Source organism: Balaenoptera acutorostrata, chromosome 14 (assembly GCF_949987535.1).
Source record: "Balaenoptera acutorostrata chromosome 14, mBalAcu1.1, whole genome shotgun sequence".
NCBI lineage: Eukaryota > Metazoa > Chordata > Mammalia > Artiodactyla > Balaenopteridae > Balaenoptera > Balaenoptera acutorostrata.
The window spans coordinates 10792680-10814558 of NC_080077.1; positions in this window are offsets into that span (position 1 = coordinate 10792680).

A 21879-nucleotide genomic window follows, 5' to 3' on the forward strand; every position below is an offset into this window, starting at 1 on the left:
GGATCAAAGGTAGACACGAATCCTGGGATGAAAAAGGCATCCTAATTGTTAAGCAGAGCAAAAAACCCCTCACACCTAGATCAACTTAGTGAAACTACAGAGTGGCAAGAATAAAGAAATAAATTAAAAGGTATCTGAGAGAAATACAGATTACTTAAAAGGAGCAGCAGTTAGACTGATAGCAGATTTTTCATCAGTAACAGGAGATACCAGATGATGGAATAATACCTTAAAATTGCTGAGAGAAAACAGCTGCCATGCTAGATTCCTACAGCTGGTTAAATCATCTTTTCAGAATACGTGTAAAAAACAAAACCCAAAACAAACACAAACAAAATAGGAAAGCTAAAACAATAAAACTAGAAGAAAACATAAGAGAAAATCTTTTTGACCTTAGGAAAGACAAAATTGCTCTGATAGGACACAAATAAACATGAACATGAAAGAAAAAAAATTGATAAATTGAACTTTATCAAAATTAAAAACTTTTTCTCTCAAAAGATACCATTAAGAAAAAGAAAAGCTGGAGAATGGAATATTTGCTACGCATATATCTGACAAAAGGCTGTATCCAGAATATATAAAGAACTCTTACAATTCAATAATAAAAAGAGAAACAACCCAATACAAAATAAAAAACAAATATTTGAACAAATACTTTTCAAAGGAAGATAAAGAATGGTCAATGAACACATGAAAAGACGCTTAACATGATTAGCCATCAGGGAAATGCAAAAACAAAGCAAACCAAACAAAAACTATAATGAGAAACCACTATTTACTTACAGAAGTGCTAAAATTAAAAGACTGACAATACCAAATGTTGTCAAGGATGTAGAGCAAGTAGAACTCTCATGAACTGTTTTTGAGAATACAGTGGTACAACCACTTTGGAAATCTGTTTGTTAGTGTCTTAACAAAGTTATACATATACTCACCATAAGATCCAGGCATTCCACTCTTAGGTATTTACCAACCAAAACTGAAAACACATATACATACTAATATTTATGCAGAAATGTTCATAGTACCTTTAATCACAATAGCCAAAACCTGGAAATAATCCAGAATATCCATCAACTGGTAAATAGATAATATGTGGTGTATCCAATATGTGGAGTCTTGCTGAGCAGTACAGAGGAACAAACTATGGAAGCATACAGCAACATGGATCTTTAAATCATGCTGAATGAAGGAAGTCAGATACAAAGAGTATGAACTATATTTTTCCATTTATATAAACTGTAAAATAATTGATAGTGACATAAAGCAGATCTGTAGTTTCCTAGAGCTGGGACAGAGGTAGGGGTGGACTGCAAAGGGTCACAGATAATCTTCTGGGGGTGATGGAAATGTCTGTACCTTGACTGTAGTGGAAGTGTTATGAGTATTTACATATAATGAAACATCTAAATGAATGCAGTTTGTTGTATACAAATTATTCCTAAAGAAATCTAATACGGAAAAAAAAAACATTTTCAGACACACAAAGAGATCTTAAATTTGAAGGCTTGATAAAAAAAACCTCGTAAAATACTTTGGATGAAAGAAAACAAATGAACACAAAAGGGGAGAACATATTATAAGAAATTTAAAGATTCAATGAAAAAAATGCTTTGAGGGTCTCATAATTCTGGGTGAATCTTTGTGTAACATGACCAACTAGTAAAACTCAATAGTTCTCACTTAAAACATTTTTATTATAAAAATTACAATGCACAAAAATAGAAATATTGGTATAGAGAACGCCTATATATCTGGAAAAATCTGTACCTTCATACATTTGAACTTGCTGAATTAGGAAATACCTGCATTTGTTAATTATTATGTAGCATTCTTTCTTTTTAAAAAGGTTATTTCCTTTATGTTCTCTCAAAATGAGTCAGATGAAAAAGTCATCATTTTGCATATTTATAATATTTAAGAAATGTGAAAGGTAATTAAAAGATCAAGAATGAAAAATGGTATTATGCTCAAGACCTCAAATCATATTACAAATATCTTATAATTACAAGAGACCACCCTATTGCATGCACCCTTCAAATAAAGATTTCTTGGACATTGATTTTATTTTTCAAATATGTATTTCACAACTTAAAGACTTATGTAGATTAACTGAAATTCTATGTTTATTGAGCAACTGCCATTTGCCAGGCATTGAACTCAATAGAGTTAGGGAATAACAGATTTGAATAAGGTTTTATTGGCCTTAGAGGAGCTTATATTTCTGTAAGAACTCTGCTTTGTTACTGTAGATGTCCTGCCATATTGATAGAGAGATGGGGTGAATATTGTTCCTCTTTTAGTTAAAGTTAAGCAGAGATCGTGATGTCTCTGCTTTGGCTTACACCTAAGATATGCACATGCTAGCTTGGACTCAGGCTGGACTCCTAAACCCCATTTCCTAAAACATCCTTTTGTTTTAAGAGAGTTGGAGGAGGGAAAAGTAAACAGTATTCCATCATTCCTGGCACACACACTGTCTCATTCCTGAAAATTTATGAGTAAATGCACAACACCTCGTGGTTGAGCAATGGTTGTCTTTACAGCAATTTGTAATGAAATAATGTCATAAATCACCAGAGATTGGCCAGAACCCCAAATAAAATATCTATGGCTTCAAACTACAAATGTCTCACGTGTTAAGATGTGTCATGTGTTACGTTCTAACACAGAATGTTAGGACTACAAGGAAAGCAAGAGGAAAAATAAGTTTTATCACCTCCAGTCTGCCATATTCGCTGTAAATTGGTAATAAACACACCTAAGTTACTTCATTACAGTGTGATAGATTGTAACGGCAACTCTGAAGGTCCATTATATAAATCATTTAAATAGAGATTCAGACAATTTGAAAAATTCCCATTAATTATCAGAAAGTCAGTAACAATAACACCAGTGAGGTTCAGTTTACCCTGCAGTTGCGAATATAGATACTTTAAAATGCAGATTATGACCCAGTGAAGCAGAGTAGCTCATTAGTCATGTATAATTTTTTAATTTTTTAATTTTGATGGGATGAGAATTGTTGAACTAATAGATTATAATTGATCATTCACAGTGAAGAGGCTGCAGTATCTTTAGCTCAACATATTGCCTGAGATTGTTTATGGTCTGTCTGTCTTTTCAGAAACACTCAGAGTTTATCACATAATGAACACATTTGGAGGGCTGAGCACTGTAAAGAGGGATGCAAAAGGTGAAATATTTAGTTCCTTGCCTGGAAGGTGAGGGGAGGACCCCCCTTTTTTCCAGTTTATGGAATGAATATCTTAAAACAGAAACCAGGAATGATTCCTGGCACAGCCCTGATACTGGTAAGGGATTTACAACTAAGTGCTTCTTTTCTGGTGCAGCCAGTCTGTTTTCTGCTTCTAAGAATCAGTGAGTCCAACCTCTTGTGTGCCGAGGATGCTGAGCTGTTAATCACGTGTTTTGTTTTGAGAATGTGAGGCTGCTAACTTTGTTTCAGCTCTCCACCCTCCTCTCAGCTCTGGTTTATTCTGTTGTTACTGAAAAGGATGCCTGTCTTCTCCACGAGAATCTGAGTCTTCTCCACTAGAATCTTGAGGGCAAGGATCATTTATTACTCACAGGTATCCATGCATGGTGCTTGATTCAGCAGTCTGTGCAAAGTGACACTGAGTTCATAGTCATTAAACACAAGTGTGTGTGCACACACACGATAAGGAAAGGCAGGATGTTGAAATCTGGAATCTGAGTGAACTGGATAGAATCTGGGGATCCTTGCCTTGCTTATATGTTCTGCTTTCTTGCTCAGATGCCAGTGTGGGGCACTGGCATAGACCCAGGCACCTCGACTGGACTCTCTCTTCTCCATCACCTCCAAGCCACCTGTCCAGCCATGTCTCCCACTTCTGCCCTCCCTCCACTCCAGTCATCCTGGGCTGATTAGGGACCCCAGACTTGCTTCTGTTTTGGCCCAATAAATGCCTCTCAATTCATATTGCTGCCCAGTCTGTGCTTGTTGGAATTCTACTCGTCATGCAAGGACCACTTTGAATGTCGCTCAGAATGTTTATTGAGATGACCCGTCCTCCCCATGTTTGTGACCTTGCCTTCCTGTGAAGACTTGTGAACTCTGACGTGCCTCGTGGCACATACTCATTTGCCCATTCATGCACTCAGCCTGTACCAGGCGCTCCCCAGGCACTGGGACTGAGCATGGGATCCCACAGTGCAGCCCTCTCTTCATCACTCTGGTCATCATTCTGGCGATTCCAAGGAGATTCAGTCCCTAGGTTGCTCAGTTTCTTGATCCCTTGCCTCCTGGTTCTGAACTTTCACTGTGATAATCCTTGATGTGGTCTGTCTGTAGCCAGCTTGCTGGATATTTGGTGGGTGCTTTCAATGTAGAAATTCATATCCGTCAATTTAGGGACATTTTCTTGAATGATTTCATTGGATTTCACCCCCTCTTTACACCATTTTTCCTTTTCTCTTTTTCTGGATTTCCTATTGTTTGGATATTGATCTTCTGTTCTGATTCTCATTTTTCCTGTTTTTCTTCTTGCCTGTTTTGTCTTTGTTCTTTTGCTCTATTTTCTTGATTTTATCTGTCAGCCCTCTATTGAGTATTCTGGTTTCTGTCGGGATTTTATTTATTTATTTTTATTGTGGTAAACTATATATATCATAAAACTGAGCGTTTTAGCCATTTTTAAGCGTACAACTCAGTGGCGTTAAGTACACTTACAACGTTGTGCAACCATCACTACTATCTATTTCCAGAACTTTTTCATCATCTCAAACAGAAACTCTGTACCCATTAAACAGTATTAACTCCTCATTTCCCCCTCCTCCCAGGCCCTGGTAATCATCGCTCTACTTTCTGTCTCTATGAATTTGCCTATTCTAGGTACCTCATATAAATGAAATCATATAACAGTTGTCCTTTGTTGTCTAGCTTATTTAACTTAGCATAACATTTTTAAGGTTCATCCATTTTGCAGGATGTATCATAAGTTTATTCTTTTTTGTGACTGAATAATATCCCATTGTATGTATATATTACATTTATCCATTCATCTGTTGTTTGGGTTGTTTCTGCCTGTTGGCTATTGGAATAATGCTGCTATGAACATGGTGTACAATTATCTGTTTGAGTCCTGCTTTCAATTCTTCTGGGTATGTACCTAGGAATGGAATTGCTGAATCATATGGTAATTCTATATTTAACTTTTCTACATTTAACATTTTTTTTTAACTTTTTTGAGGAAACATCAAACTGTTTTCCACAGTGGCTGAACTATTTTGCATTCCCACCAGCAATGCATGAAGTTCCTAATTTCTCTACCTCCTCACCAATCCTTGTTATTTTCCATTAAAAAAATAATGACCATCCTAATAGGTGTGAAGTAGTATCTCACTGTGATTTTGATTTCCATTTCCCTAATGATTAATGATGTTGAACAACTTTTCCTGTGCTTATTGGCCATTTTTATATGTTCTTTGGAGAAATGTCTGTTCAGTCATTTGCCCAGTTTTCAATTAAATTGTTTATGTTATTGCTCTTGAGTTTTAGGGGTCATTGATATATTCTGGATGTTAATCCCTTCTCAGATATATGACTTGCAAATATTTTCTCCTGTTCTTTGAGTTTCCTTTTTTTCTCTGTGGATAGTATTCTTTGATGAACAAAAGGTTTTATTTTTTTTTTGTTTTTGGCAGCACCGTGTGGCTTGCAGGATCTTAGTTCCCCAACCAGGGATCAAATTCTGGCCCACAGCCCACGGCAGTGAAAGCACCACGTCCTAACCACTGGACCGCCAGGGAATTCCCAAAAGGTTTAATTTTGATGAAGTCCAGTTTATCTACTTTTTCTTTTGTTGCCTGTGCTCTTGGTGTCATATGCAAGAAATCATTGCCGAATCCAGTGCCATGAAAATTTTCCCTATGGTTTCTTCTGTTTTACAGTTTTTGTAAAGCTTGTAAATTTAGTTCTTTGATCTGTTTTGAATAAATTTTACACATGATTTTAGGTAAGGGTCCAACTTCATCCTTTTGCATGTGGATAGCCAGTGTACCCAGCACCATTTGTTGAAAAACTGTCCTTTCCCCATTGAATGGTCTTGGCACCCTTGTGGAAAATCAATTGATCATATATGTGAGGGTTTATTTCTGGGCTCTCTTCTATTCCATTGTTGTATTTGTCCTTATGCGAGTACTACACTGCTTTTTTAAAAATTAATCAATTTATTTTTGGCTGCATCAGGTCTTTGTTGCTGCGTGTGGGCTTTCTCTAGTTGCAGCGAGTGGGGGCTACTCTTTGTTGTGGTGCGCGGGCTTCTCATTGCGGTGGCTTCTCTTGTTGCCGAGCACAGGCTCTAGGTGCGCGGGCTTCAGTTGTCGTGGCTCGCGGGCTCTAGAGCGCAGGCTCAGTAGTTGTGGCTTGTGGGCTCTAGAGGGCAGGCTCAGTAGTTGTGGCTTGTGGGCTGTAGAGCGCAGGCTCAGTAGTTGTGGCGCACGGGCTTAGTTGCTCCGCGGCATGTGGGATCTTCCCAGACCAGGGATTGAACCCATGTCCCCCGCATTGGCAGGAGGATTCTTAACAACTGCACCACCAGGGAAGTTCCTACACTGTTTTAATTACTGTAACTTTGTAATCAGTTTTGAAATTAGGAAGTGTGAATCCTCCCACTTTGTCCTTTTTCTAGATTGTTTTGGCTATTGTTTTAGATCCCTTGAGATTCCATATGAATTTTAGAACAGGTGTTTCTATTTCTGAAAAAATCAGTGTTGGGGTTTTGATAGAGATTATGTTGAATCTGTACATCATTTTGGGTAGATGTATGTCTTACCATCTGTATATCTTAGCAATGTTAAGTCTTCGTCCGTGAACATGAGATGTCTTCCATTTACTTATGTCTTTTAAAATTTCTTTCACCAGTGTTTCATAGATTTCAGTGTACAATCTTTTGTCTCCTAAGTGTTCTAAGCTATTTTTTTCAGGTTATTTAATTTCTAATTTTTTTCTAATTTTTTTTTTTTTTCTCGGAATGCCCTCTTCCTCCTTTGAAAAAATACAGACTTATGCCTTGGATGCAATATCTTTTCTTATTTCTCTGAGTATATGAATGATAGTTATATTTTAAAAAGTTTCTTTTCCCTGTCTTTTGTTTGTTTCTTTCAAGCGGCTGCCTCCTGTTTATTTGGTGGCCTCCATCTTCTGCATTAGAGACTTTCTTTGGAAGTCCTGTCGTCCTGGCTTGTCTGATCATGATGAAAAGTGAGGATTGCAAAGCTGCTTGGGTAGGGCTTGTCAATTTTGAGCTTCACTATAGGATGGCTGTTTGTTAGGGAACCTGAAATCAGAGCCTAGACCTTTCCTCTTGGTGGGTCAGACTCCTTAGAGAGAAAGTTGCTAGTCTCTTGCCTGGAGAGTAGAGGTCTGGCTTTGGAACTGAGCGGGGAGAGGGCTGGCACTCCTATTACACTCACTTGCAACACTGAGTTTGTATGGGCTCACTTAATCCCCGGAGTTTTGTTACAGAGCTTGTGTCCTAAACTGTGCTGCTCAGCTTCCAGGCCAGGTTTTCTCCTCCACAGAGAGTGAGCGCCCAGTGTGCCACCAGAATGGGTCAGGGGCTGCTGCTCATCTGTATAGACTGGGGAAGCGGGTCTAGGACTCTGACTGCTTCCCAAACAGCTCTCACCCAGTTCTGTGGATTTCAGCCACCTCCCCTTCCCTCCCCAGTTCTGGAGGACTCTGGTGTTGACAAATTCTGAGCCTTTTAAGGTGCCGGCAGTGCAAATCTCATTGGTTTTTAGCTTTCCCGCCATTACCTTAGGATTGGGCTTCTCCAGGTGTGCTAGGGCAGTTATCTCTTATATTTCTGTTTCCAGCAGTTTTTCTGTTCTCCCTCCCTGTGCGTTTGTCTTTAAAAAAATCACACAAGCAGACAACCCTTTGGCCTTCAGACTTTGGGATTTTGCCAGGTGGCAAACTTACGTGGGCTATTGGCTTCTTTCTCCAAAATCAACTCTGAAGAAACTATAGAAGAACATGGAATCTAGGGACTAAACAACAACGACAAACACTACAAAAATAAAAACAAAACCCTGACAAGAGAAAGCCTTGAGGGAGACTGTGGGTATGAGTGTGTCTTAGGCTGGAGTGGGGTGTGGCTGGGACATCAGGGAGAGGATAGGATAAAGTGTGACTTTGGGACCATCATTGTCAATCCCTTAACTGGGAACCAGCCCAGGCAGCAGATGCAGGTGTTAGCAGGATACCTGTTAGGGTCTGAACTCTGCTGGGAGAGGGCTTGAGAACACCTGTGTGGAGTGACCTCAGGCCTTGGGCCACCTGCTGCTCTATACCCTCAGGACTGGTGGGTGACACCCGTGCGGATGGCTTTCACTCTTGGCTGTACTTTAGAATCACCAGGGAGCTTTCAAACCCATCTCTCAGACCTCACCCCAGACCAATGAACCTGTCAGAATCTCTGGGTGTAGGACCAAGGTTTTAGGATGTTTAATGGCTCCCCAGGTGATTCCATTGTGTGGCTGGGTGAGAGACAGTCGCCCAGGGAAGTCATATTCTTCTCAGACTGCTTCTCCCTACCGTTTGCAAGTGAAGTCCTAACCTGAGCATTTGCCCAGGGAGTGGTAGAAAACAGGTGATCCAAGTGATTTTTTGGTGCCTGGGCCTCTCTCCTGGGCCTAGGTCTACTTCCACCCAGATGGGAGCCTACCTTTGGCCACAACCATTCCCTCTCCCCACCATAAATCTCCCTACTGAGTAGTTGATATTTCCAGGAAACATGAACTTAGAAGTTAAGATGACTAGATACCAGGGGAATACAACACCTCAAAAAACTGGGCTACATATAACCATCTGAAGTAGAATTATTAGAACAGATGGAACAAAAGTTTAAAATAAGTGTTAAAAAAGTATTTATATATAAAGCAATAAAGAGTGATTATTTTACTGTCAACCTTTCTGTGACAAACAAAAACTTTTTGTTTTAAGCTTGTCAATGTAGGCAATGGGTAGTTGGACCTTAGATTTTTAAGTCAGTAAGACTGTTTTTTTTTTTTTTAAGATTTATTTATTATTTATTTATTTTTTAATTTACTGTTTTTTGGCTGCGTCGGGTCTTAGTTGTGGCACATGGGATCTTTGCTGAGGTGTGTGGGATCTTTCGTTGTGGTGTGCGGGCTTCTCTCTAGTTGTAGTGTGTGGGTTTTCTCTCCTCCAGTTGTGGCGCACGGACTCCAGGGCACGTGGGCTCTGTAGTTTGCGGCATGCGGGCTCTACCGGGCTCTCTAGTTGAGGTGCACAAGCTCAGTAGTTGTGGCGCATGGGCTTAGTTGCCCCGCGGCATGTGGGATCTTAGTTCCCTGACCAGGGATCAAACCCGTGTCCCCTGCATTGTAAGGTGGATTCTTTACCACTGGATCACCAGGGAAGTCCCAAGACTGTCTTTTTTATTCAGTAGTTTAACTCATTTAGATTTAATATAGTTGCTATTATAATAAGATTTATTTTTGCTATCTTGTATTTTCCATTTATTTTCCTATATTCTTCTCTTCCTAGTTTCCACTGAATGGATTGACGTTTCTTCTGCACCTTAAGGATTTTGCATTCTATTTTTGTTCTCCTGTTGTTTGCCTTTACCTTAAGATCATATTTCTGTTTATCCCTATTGGTTTCTTAAACCAACCAACTTCTATATTCCTATTTTAAAAGGCTACTCATGAAAGTATTGACTAGGATTTTCATTTTTTTAATGGGTATATATTCTTTTTTTCTCTTATTTAGCCCTGGCCTTAATTTAAAATATTTAAGATATCAATAAACTTTGATGATCCTTCCTCTCTATAATTTTTGCAGGTTCTCTTGGTCTTATTTCTTTTCATATTTGAGTTCTTTCTCTGAAAATGTTTTCAATATGGATTTTTTGTGTGTGTGACAAATCTTTCAGGTGGTGTATTTCTAAAAATACTTTTTTTTACACCTTTACATTTAAATGACAATTCAGATGATTAGAAGGTAATAGGTTCAAAGTTCTTTTCTTTCAAACACTTTAAAACTGTTACTCCATTGTCTTTTTGAACTCATTGTTGCTGTTGAGAAGTCTGATGTCAGTGTGATTCTGGTCCTTTTATATGTGATCATCTCTGAGTGTTATGCCCTCAGATAATAAAATTGAATTGATTTATAGTCATCAGTTTATCTCTCATTCTGGCATTTACCTTTTCAGTGTTACTCTCTTTGAGGTGAAACATACTCTTTAGGTTTGGTCCCTTTGTGCTGTCTTTCATTTTTTTTTCTTCCCATTTTATTGAGATATCACTGACATACAGCACTGTATAAGTTTAAGGTGTACAGCATACTGATTTGACTTACATACATCGTGAAATGATGACCACAGTAAGTTTAGTGAGCATCCATCATCTCATATAGATATAAAATTAAAGAAATAGAAAAAATTTTTTTCCTTGTGATGAGAACTCTTAGGATTTACCCTGTTAACAACTTTCATATATAACATCAAGCAGTGTTCATTATATTCATCATGTTGTACATGACATCCCTAGTACTTAATTGATTTTATAACTGGAAGTTTGTACCTTTTGATGGCCTTCATCCAATTCCCCCTCCTCCCACCCCTCACTTCTGGTAACCACAAATATGATCTCTTTTTCTGTGGGTCTGTTTGTTTGCATGCCTTTGAAGTGTAATTGACCTTCAATACTATGTTCATTCCTGTTATACAACATAGTGATTCAGTATTTCTGTACATTTCACGATAAGTCTAGTTACAATCTGTCACCATACAAAGATGTTACATAGTTATTGACTCTGTGCTTCACACTGCACATTTCATACCCTTGGCTCATTTATTTTGCAACTGGAAGCTCATACCTCTTAACCTCCCTCACCTGTTTCTCTCATCTCCCCACAACCCTCCTCTCTGGCATCCACCTGTTTGTTCTCTATGACTCTGTTTCTGTTTTGTTATGTTTGTTCATCTGTTTTGATTTTTAGATTCCACATATAAGTGAAATCACATGGTATTTGTGGTATTTGTCTTTCTCTCTCTTATTTATTTCACTAAGTATAATAGCCTCTAGGTCCATCCATGTTGTTGCAAATGGCAATATTTCATGGCTGAGTAATATTCATATATATATAGTCATATATATATACACACACCATACCTTCTTTATCTCTTCATCTATTGATGGACACTTAGGTTGCTTCCATAGCTTGGCTATTGTAAATAATGCTGCAGTGAGCATAGCGGTGCATATATCCTTTCAAATTATTGTTTTCATTTTTTTTGGATAAATACCCAGGAGCAGAATTGCTGGATCATATGGTAGTTCTATTTTTAATTTTTTGAGCAGTTTCCATATTGTTTTCTACAGTGGCTGCACCAGTTTACATTCCCACCATTAGTGCATGAGAGTTTAGTTTTCTCTACATCCTTGCCAACACTTGTTATTTGTTGTGTGCTGTCTTTCTATTGATATTTTCATAGGGATCTGCTCTTTGTAAAAGCTCTGGCTGATATATTTACATACAAATCTCTAAATAATGGATAAGACTCAGTGAATTTAGGCGATAAATAAATCCTAAGCTGGAATGATAAACTCTAGTTGTAGAACCTCAACTGCAGGCTGGAGAAGTCTGCAGATGACTCTTTAGACAAGGGTCCTTCTGATACCCTCTCAGACCCCGCTATGTAGCAGCCCAACTTATGTAGAGCTTATTACGTGCCTAGGACCGTTCTGTGTACTTTATATACATCATTCAAGCCTGGTGTAGGTATTACCCCCTTTTTATACGTGAGAAAATTGCAGGCCAGAGTGGTTAAGTGACTTGTCCAAAGTCACACACCTAGTCAGTGTCAAAGCCAGGATTCAAACCTAATCTGGCTCCAGGGTCTGTGCTCCTAACCACTGAACCCCATTCATTCTCTCCTACCATGGACAAGGAGGGCGCTGATGCTAGACCCAGAAAGAATAAGAAAAGTCTAGATTCACTAGAAATATTCTGAGTGCCAGCTGAGAGCTGAGTACATTACATACATTTTTCACTTTTCAGTATTTCAAATTTCTAACTTTGAAAAATTTTAGACATATAAAGAAGTTGTAGTAATGGTACAAAGAATTTCTGTATACTCTTCACAACACAAATTCACCAAATGCTAACATTTTATCACACTTGTCTCTTTTTCTCTCTCTGTACATATCTATCTATCTAATCTATCTAATCTATCTCTCTCTCTCTCTCTCTCCATATATCTTTATCTCTCTATATATCAACCTACCTATTATCTATCTATTATCTATCTATCATCTATCTATATCTCACACACACATATGTTTTTCTGAAACACTTGATAATAAGTTGCAGATATGATGCCCCTTTCAATTCTTCAGTATGTATTTCCTAAAAAAAGATCATTCTCTTCCATGATTAGCACAATGACCCCAATCAGAAAATTAACACTGATACAATAATACTACCTACACTACAGATCTCACTCAGAGTTTTCAACTGTACAACCAATATTCTATTTTTGGTCCAGGATTCAATCCAGGATCATATATTGCATGTATTTTTCATGGCTCTTTAGTTTCCTTTATGCTGCAGCAGATCCTCCTTCTTTGTTTTCTTTCACGACTGTATTAAGTTTTCCACTCTGCTGTAACAGTTTACCATGAAATTAGTGGCTTTAACAACACAAGTGTATTGTCTTACAGTTGTGTAGGTCAGAAGTCTGACATGGTCTCACTGGGCTAAAATTAAGGTGTCACCAGGACTGTGCTCCTTTCTGGAGGATCTAAGGGATAACTTGTTTTCTCGCCTTTTCCAGCGTCTAGACGCTTCCTGCATTCCTTGGGGGTGTGGTCCCTTCCTTGTCTTCAAAGCCAGCAATGCCCAGTTGGGTTGAGTCTCTCTCAGATGGTTGCACCACTGATGTATCTTTCGCACATCTGACCACAGCTGGGGAGGGCAGTCTCTGCTTTCAGGCCCCATGTGATTAGATTGGGCCCACCCGGTTCATCCAGGATAATCTCTACACCTTGAAAGACCCTTTGGCCATGCAAGGTAACCTGTTCACAATTTCCAGGTATTTTGGGGGGGAGGGTGAGAGAATTATTCTGCCTACTCCTATAACTTTGACATTTTTGAAGAATACAGGCCAGTTGTATGTAGTCTATCTCTTTTGTTTGGGTTTGTCTGGTGTTTCCACATGACTAGACTCAGGTTATGAGATTTTGGTGGGTGGTTGTGCTGATGTGTTCTCAGTCCTGCTTATCGGGAGGCATGTGATGTAGATTCTTTGAGACTATGTATATATCCTGTTTCTTATACTTTCAGCCACTAATTTTAGCATCTTGGTTGATGATTCTTCACTTGAAACAATTATTACTATGATGGTGGCCAAATGGTTACATTTTCTCGTTTAATCTTTACAACCACGACACAGGGAGTGTTGTCATGCTTGCTTACATTACAGATGGGGAAACAGGCTTACATAAATTATGTAATTTTCCCGAGGTCCCACAGGTAACAAGTGTAAAATGTACGGTGGGACCGCAACATGGTAGAGTTTCAGGGCACTTTTACTGACCTTCCTGGGTAGAAAGGTGGTTGGCCAGATGCATGTTAGCTGTTCTTAGAAAAAAATATTAGAAAGGTCGATGGACTTCATTTCATGTAATGCTGCATCCAGTGTGATCCATTTATTTTGGGGGAAAAATCCCTCACAATGACGAGTTCTAGGAACAGAACAGTGGAAATAAAGTCATACTCAAAACCACTGACTCTGAGGAGGGTCTTTCTCATGGAAAAGCACGTGGTACTTCACCCAAGCCTCTGTCCAGGGATCCTTACACCGCTGACCTCAGGCCCCCAGGCAGGGCTGGATTATATAGGAGCCCTGTTAGAAAGTGGCTCTTCTGCTGCTTTTGGTAACGAAACCTCCCTGGAAGGGAGCCAGTGCGGGCTGGGGTTAGATCGGGTTTCCCACTTCAGCAGGCTGATGCCCCAAAGCCCTAGTGAATTTGTATTAAGCCCCAGTTATCTTTCCCCACTGAGCTCCCTTAACTGCTCTCAGCCAATCAAAGAGACATGACAAGCAAAAAAGCCACCTGGAGGGATTTCCATGGCCAAGAACCTGAGGCCCAAGTGAGTCCGGTTCTGGCTAACGCTGTCCGGAGGTGCCTCCAAGGCAGCCTCGCTTATCCATGGAGAAGGGACTGTCATCGCCGGGGGTCCTGCAGGACTGGCCCCGAGTGCCCTGTAGGCCCTTTAAAGAAAAAGAAATTGATGACTTCTGCTTGCTCCTGGTTCTGTTCTCCTGACTCTGACCCTAATCAGGAACTCATCACACAAACAGGGATAATTAGAAACAGGTGATTCTGGGATCGTGCCTGGAGAGTTCCAACTGCTGGGCTGTGGGTTTTCTGTTTCCCACATGAGACTGGGAATTAGGATCTCAGGATTCTCTCATCGCTAATTCTGTGCAGCGGGTTAAGTACTCTTACCGAGCTTTAACTTTCCCACCAGGGAATAGTATTTTATTTCCTTGTAGAAATGTAGTAGTGCATCAGGACTAATATGTTTGTGATGTTCTCTGAGCAGCCCAGAGCAAGGGGCTACTGTGTAAACCCGGCAGCACTGTGTCTGCAGAACACATGGCCATAGTGGTAACAATGCAGCCTCACGCTGGAGACACCTGACTGTCTACTTCTGATTCCATGTGCTGGTAAATCCTGGGTCTCTATATGCTGGAAGAGAAAACTGACTGGATAGTACCTGAACTTGATTAAAAAAAACACAACAAAACGCAAAGGTGATTGACTCATTTCTAGCTGCCTTTTACAAGAGACTTCCTAAGCTGAAGTGGATATTCCCAGAAGTAACAAGAAACCTAAAGCTAACGCATAGAGTATCGTGCAAGCAAGGGCTGGGTATCATCTAGAGGACATCCAAGAATAGTTTGAGTGCCTTGGGCTCTACTGTGTTCAAAGTTCTCCAGAAGGATCACTCTTTAAATTTTCTAGAGAAGCAAACGGCACAGCTTTTCTTAATAACGTACTCCATTACCTTGAGAGTTCTTTGCAGATGGAGCTTCATACCTTTGTTTCACATGGGCCGGTTCAGTTCCTGGCCCATGGTGTTTAATAAACACCTGTTGAATGAATATCCAAGAGATCACAGTTCCTCCACTTGATAAGCTCTTATTTATCAACCTTAATGTTTCCTCTTACAAATTACATCCTTGTTTTCTTCTACTCAGTTGGAAATTGAGTAGAGTCGTTCTCATTGTATAGGGTAGTTCTGTTACGGCTTCTCTGCCCACAGGCTTTCCTGCTCTAAAAGGCCATGTCCCCATAGAATCAGCCACTTCTCCTGGCCTTGGATGATCCAGAGGGGTAGTAGGCTCCTGGCTCCGTGCTGTCTGGGGACGTAGGTCTTGTATGGCTTGGCTCTTTTCTGTAACTTGAAATTATGAAAATGAGAGAGACTGCCGCCAGTGTGCAGGCCATGTAGACTTAGCGTCTGGAGTGGCTGTCTTGGGGCCCTGGCAGGCTGATGGATGCATGTAGGAAGTGGTCTTCAGGGAGAGGAGAAGGGAGCAGGCATGCAGACCGGAAGTGGCTGAAAGCCATGGGGCTCCTGAGAGGTGGAGAGAGTGGCCCAGTTTCCAAGGATACCATGAATCCAACTGTACATGACCTCTTAGCTTCTGAGAGACATTTCTGTAACCTTATTTTAAATTCTCTCCCTTGTACTTGAGCTTACCTCAGTGAGACTCACTGTTGAGTGAGAATACTCTTACCATATCCTATTACCTCTTTCTGAAGTGTAAATGAATGCTCATCTTAGTCCCTTTAATTGTAAACCTGTATAAGCTCACGGCCACTGGTTTGAATTTAAGTAGTTCTAAAACTTTCATGTGTCCTTTTTTCCTTTACTGTAGCTCTCCAGCGTTCTCATTCCTTGTCTCTAATTGGGTATCCTGAACAGAACGTGATGCTTCTAATAAAAGTCTGACACATGCTGTTTAGAGTCAGAAGAGAACCTCAGAATCCCAGTACATTTATGTCTTAGTTATATTACTGTCTTAGCCAGCTCCGGTTGCTGTGACAGATACCATAGACTGGGTACCTAAAGAACCAACATTTATTTCTCACAGTGCTGGAGGCTGGGAAGTCCAAGATCAAGGTGCTAGCAGATTTGGTGTCTGGTAAGAGCTCTCGTCCTGCTTTGCAGACAGCTGTCTTCTTGCTGTGTTCACACACGGCAGAGAGAGAAAAGCCTCTGGTCTCTTTCTCTTCTCTTCTTTTTTTTATTTTACTGGAGTATAATTGCTTTACAATGTTGTGTTAGTTTCTACTGTAGAACAAAGTGAGTCAGCTATATGTACACATATATCCCCTCCCTTTTGAGCCTCCCTCCCACCCCACTCCCCATCCCACCCCTCTAGCTCATCACAGAGCAGTGAGCTGAGCTCCCTGTGCTATACAGCAGCTTCCCCCAGCTATCTATTTTTACACATGGTAGTGTATATTGTCAGTGCTACTCTCTCAATTCGTCCCACCCTCCCCTTCTCCCCCCTGTGTCTTTCTCTTCTTATAGAACACTAGTTGTGTCATGGGCACCACCCTCATGACCTCAGCTAAACCTATATATGTATATATATACGTATTTTTTTCTTGGTAATTGTGTTGTTCTCTAGCTTTCCTCTCCATCCTTCTCTAAAGATCTTCTACATCTTTTCATTGTTTATTCTGCTCAAACATTCAGAGACATGTGCTAGATTCACCCACATGTTTGTGAATTAGTTTGTCTCTCACTATAATTTAAATAATTCTATATATTTTGAAGCCGTGTTATTAAATAAATATAGTCTATCATTATAGTATCTTTCTGGTAAACTTTTTCTTTATCACAATATAGCGACCATATTTTCACCTGTGAATGCCTTTTGATTTGAAGTTTGTTTTGTCTCATTTTATGTAGCTGTACCAGCTTTCATGTGGTTTGTGTTTTTATGGTATATCGTTTCTTTATTCTTATATTTCTAACCATTCTGTAATATTATGTTCTAAGCATAACTATTATAAAAACATATTTAGCCAGATTTTGATTTTTTAAAATTTAATTTTTTTTGATGTGGACCATTTTTTAAAGTCTTTATTGAATTTGTTACAATATTGCTTCTGTTTTATATTTGGTTTCTTGGCCACAAGGCATGTGGGATCTTAGCTCCCCGACCAGGGATTAAACCCTCACCCCCTTCGCCTTCACTTGGAAGGCGAAGTCTTAACCGCTGGACCTCCAGGGAAGTCCCCAGGTTTTGATTTTTAAAAAGTTATCTGAGAAACTTTCTTTTCGCTGGTAGATCTATATCTATTGTGATTAAAGATTTACTTTTATTTTTTACTTGCCCTTTTATTTTTCTTTGCTTTAACTTTCGTATCTTCCACTTTATTGGTTAATTTAGTTTTCTTAATTTTCTTCCTCCCTACACCTCAATTTCTTTGGAAGCTAGGCATCTTATTCCTATTTTTGTTACTGGTTACCTTACTGCTTTACTGGTTAACAATGTAACATGATACTTAATATTCGTGTTAAGCATTATATTTACATACTTCCTGACTAATAACTTAATACCTGACTAATAAATACCTTAGACTGTTTTAACTTCAATTATCCCTCTCATCTTTCATGATATTTATGTCCAGTATTTTAGTTTTACCTTATTTTCGTCCCATATGTCATTATTATCACTGTTTTATACTAGTTTCTTTATAAATACCCACGTATTTACTAATATCTTTGCTCAGCTTTCTTGCATCTCAATCTTTCTATGTTCAATTTCTTTCTTTGCTGAATAACACTTTAATTGTATTTTTTTTCAAGTGAAGTTTTGCTAATAAAAAAGTGTCTATCTTAGTTTGTCTGAAAATGTCCTTTTTTGTCCTCATTCTTCAATTATAGTTTGGCTGGGTTTAGAATTCTAAAATGACAGTTTTTTCTCTTAGCCCTCTGAAAACTTACCACACTGTTTTCTGGGTTCTGTTATTGCAGTTAAGAAGTTGGTTGTCACCTAATGAAACTTAAAAGCTTTTGCACAGCAAAGGAAACCATAAACAAGACCAAAAGACAACCCTCAGAATGGGAGAAAATATTTGCAAATGAAGCAACTGACAAAGGATTAATCTCCAAGATTTACAAGCAGCTCATGCAGCTCAATAACAAAAAAACGAACAACCCAATCCAAAAATGGGCAGAAGATCTAAATAGACATTTCTCCAAAGAAGATATACAGATGGCCTACAGACACATGAAAGAATGCTCAACATCATTAATCATTAGAGAAATGCAAATCAAAACTACAATGAGATATCATCTCACACCGGTCAGAATGGCCATCATCAAAAAATCTACAAACAATAAACACTGGAGAGGGTGTGGAGAAAAGGGAACCCTCTTGCACTGTTGGTGGGAATGTAAATTGATACAGCCACTATGGAGAACAGTATGGAGGTTCCTTAAAAAACTAAAAATAGAACTACCATACGACCCAGCAATCCCACTACTGGGCATATACCCTGAGAAAACCATAATTCAAAAAGAGTCATGTACCACAATGTTCATTGCAGCTCTATTTACAATAGCCAGGACATGGAAGCAACCTAAGTGTCCATCGACAGATGAATGGATAAAGAAGTTGTGGCACATACATACAATGGAATATTACTCAGCCATAAAAAGAAACGAAACTGAGTTATTTGTAGTGACGTGGATGGACCTAGAGTCTGTCATACAGAGTGAAGTAAGTCAGAAAGAGGAAAATGAATACTGTATGCTAACACATATATATGGAATCTAAAAAAAAAAAAAAGGTCCTGAAGAACCTAGAGGCAGGACAGAATAAAGACACAGATGTAGAGAATGGACTTGAGGACACGGGGAGGGGGAAGGGTAAGCTAGGATGAAGTGAGACAGTGGCATGGACATATATACACTACCAAATGTGAAATAGATAGCTAGTGGGAAGCAGCCGCAGAGCACAGGGAGATCAGCTCAGTGCTTTGTGACCACCTAGAGGGGTGGGATAGGGAGGGTGGGAGGGAGACGCAAGAAGGAGGCGATATGGGAATATATGTATATGTATAGCTGATTCACTTTGTTATAAAGCAGAAACTAACACACCATTGTAAAGCAATTATACTCTAATAAGGCTGTTTAAAAATAAATAAAGTTCTTGGGGGATTAATGATGCTGTTTTTTTGTGCTTGTTGACCTTTCCCCCCCATAATGGATTAGTTCCTCACGTATCTTTAAATTCTAGATTATGTGCATATCTTTGGTGGGGTTATCTGTGAATTTCCTTGTGGCCTGAATTTGGGATGCACTCCTTCAGGGTAGTTTTGAGTTTGCTTCTGCCAGACATCTTAAAGATGTTAGCATTTTGGAAACATTTTCATCTTAATTTCTTGGCATGAAGGTTTCTGGATCATGTGAACCTATAAATTTAACCCAAAAACGAGTGAAAGCATGTCCATTGTTGCAGATTCTCAGCATAGTCTTTTTCCAGTCAAAGCTCGAGTCAATTATTAAAACTTCCTTGATGTTTCTCTGGGCCAGTGGATGAATTTCCCCCTGCCCCCCAATTCATCCTTTCACTGGGAATGTAGTCGTTTGAAAGTCTTGGCTTCATTTTGGGGTCTCAGTTCTAACTTTCAGTCTTGCTGGTGCTAAGGTCTCATTGTCTATGCCTGTGAGACATTATAACCCAAGACTCTTGGTTTGGTTGAAGCAACTCCTGGTCCAACACAGATGACCTTAACTTTCTGATTTCTAATTCCTTATTCTTTTCTAGCCCTTGAGGAGTTCCTTTACTTTATTGTAAGTTCAGCTGTGCATCTTACAGAATATTTGCTATACTTCATCTGCATTTGAGAGCATTTTTAAAGTGGAGGGTTTTCAGGTTGTTTATTCCATCTTATAGCTAGAAATAGAATTATTACTATTGTTTTTTATGTGTCAGTGTTGAACCCCTGCCTTATAATGTCATTTAGGTTAGAGAGAAATATTTGGTAAATAAAGTCCAAAATCATATTACTGTCAGTCAGCTCTGTACAAATTACTGTGTTATGAGAAGTGAAACACCCCCCCCCCAAATTAGTTATTTATGCATAATCTTAGAATGTGCTTAGGTACTATTACTATTCTGTATGACTGGAGTAATAATATGGAGATGTCATGATAAAATAGTGATTTCAATAAATCATAGTCAAGACCTATAGCCAGTTTATGACTTAAAACTTGTATGTATAACATAATAGAAATATATTTAAAAGTTATCAGTTATTTTGAGATATTGTATAACTTCCCTGTGACACTTTCCCAAAGGGTGTTCCTTAGTATTCTGGTTCCTCAAGATATTTTACCAAAAATGTTTACACTGGTAAATAAATTTGGAAAATCCCGCATCTTATACCTCTTTTTGGTGAAGTTAAGCATGTCAGCATACAAAACTCACTGATGAGTTTTGAGGTAAAGAAACCAATTTGAAATTTTTTTAACCCAATGTATTCCAAATCTACTTGACCAAGAAAAATTGTTTATTGGTTTAATTAACACTTTTTAATATTCTAGTCTATGAAACTCAACTTGGGAAATGCTGTTCTGTTGGGCATATGCTTTTGTCAAGATAATCTTTAAATATTTACTTAATTTCCAAAACAAGAAGCATTTTATATACTGTTATACTATAAGCATCTTATGTACTTAAAATTAAATTGATATGTAAAATTAAATAGCAAAATCCCCCAAAAGAAAATGCAATTTAATCTATAAAAGTACTCAAATTTATTAAATAAATAATTTTTTAAAGTAAGGTGAATATCTAAATGTTAACATATTGGTAGGAAAAAACATTCCAAGAATGAATTCCATTTTTTAAAATTAAAAATAATGTTTAAAGTTTAATTGAATCATGTTTGGAATGTTTTTATACTTAGTATTGTAGTATTATATTACTCAGTGTAGGGGGAGATTAGCTTAAAATGGGTTTGTCTCATATTTCCCATAATAAGATCTGAACCAAGGGAGTTTGTAACGGCAAGGACCTCATTATTCTCTGTGACTTTTATGTAGCCCCATGGCCTGAGTTCTCAGGACAGTATGATAGAGAAGCTCCAGGGATGTATTGAATATGTATGTATTTATCAATCTAGATCTAATCTGTCATCTGTCAGTTAGCACACGGGAAGAATTGTGTTTAACATTCTTTCATCTCTGAGTTTCAGCTGAAGCCCCAAAGGCTGAGAACAAACATTAGTTGTCATGTGCACCCACATTCTAAAGTGAGGTGCTAGATCAACGAGGTAGGACTTGCCAAAAGGGAGTGTGAACATATAGGTCCTACCAGCACTGGCCCACTGCCCACCTGCTTCAAGCTGCATGAGGGGAGGGGAAATTAACTGGGAGGTGTCTTGGTCAGGGGTCGTTCAGAGGAGTGGAACTGCTGTGAAGGATTTAGGGGTGCGTGGCGGGCTAGATGTCATGCAGCTGTGGGAGCTGCTGAGGTAGCCTCCGCTCGCTCTTGCCCCTTATCTGCCGTTGTGCCTGACGTTGCGGAGGATCCGCCAGACTGGCAGTTGTTGGAGTGTGGATGTGGATGAGAACCAAGAGAAAACGAAACCCTCGGGATGAACCGGGACCCCGAAGGAAACCTGAATCCTGCCAAACGGGCCCAGGCGTCTGGCTCCCCAGCTCCAGCTCAGTGCAGGAAAAGCAGGCGCCCTCTGCTGTGGAGCGGCGCGCCCTCTTGGCCCGTGACTCAGAGAAGCCAACCGGCATCTCCTGGGAAC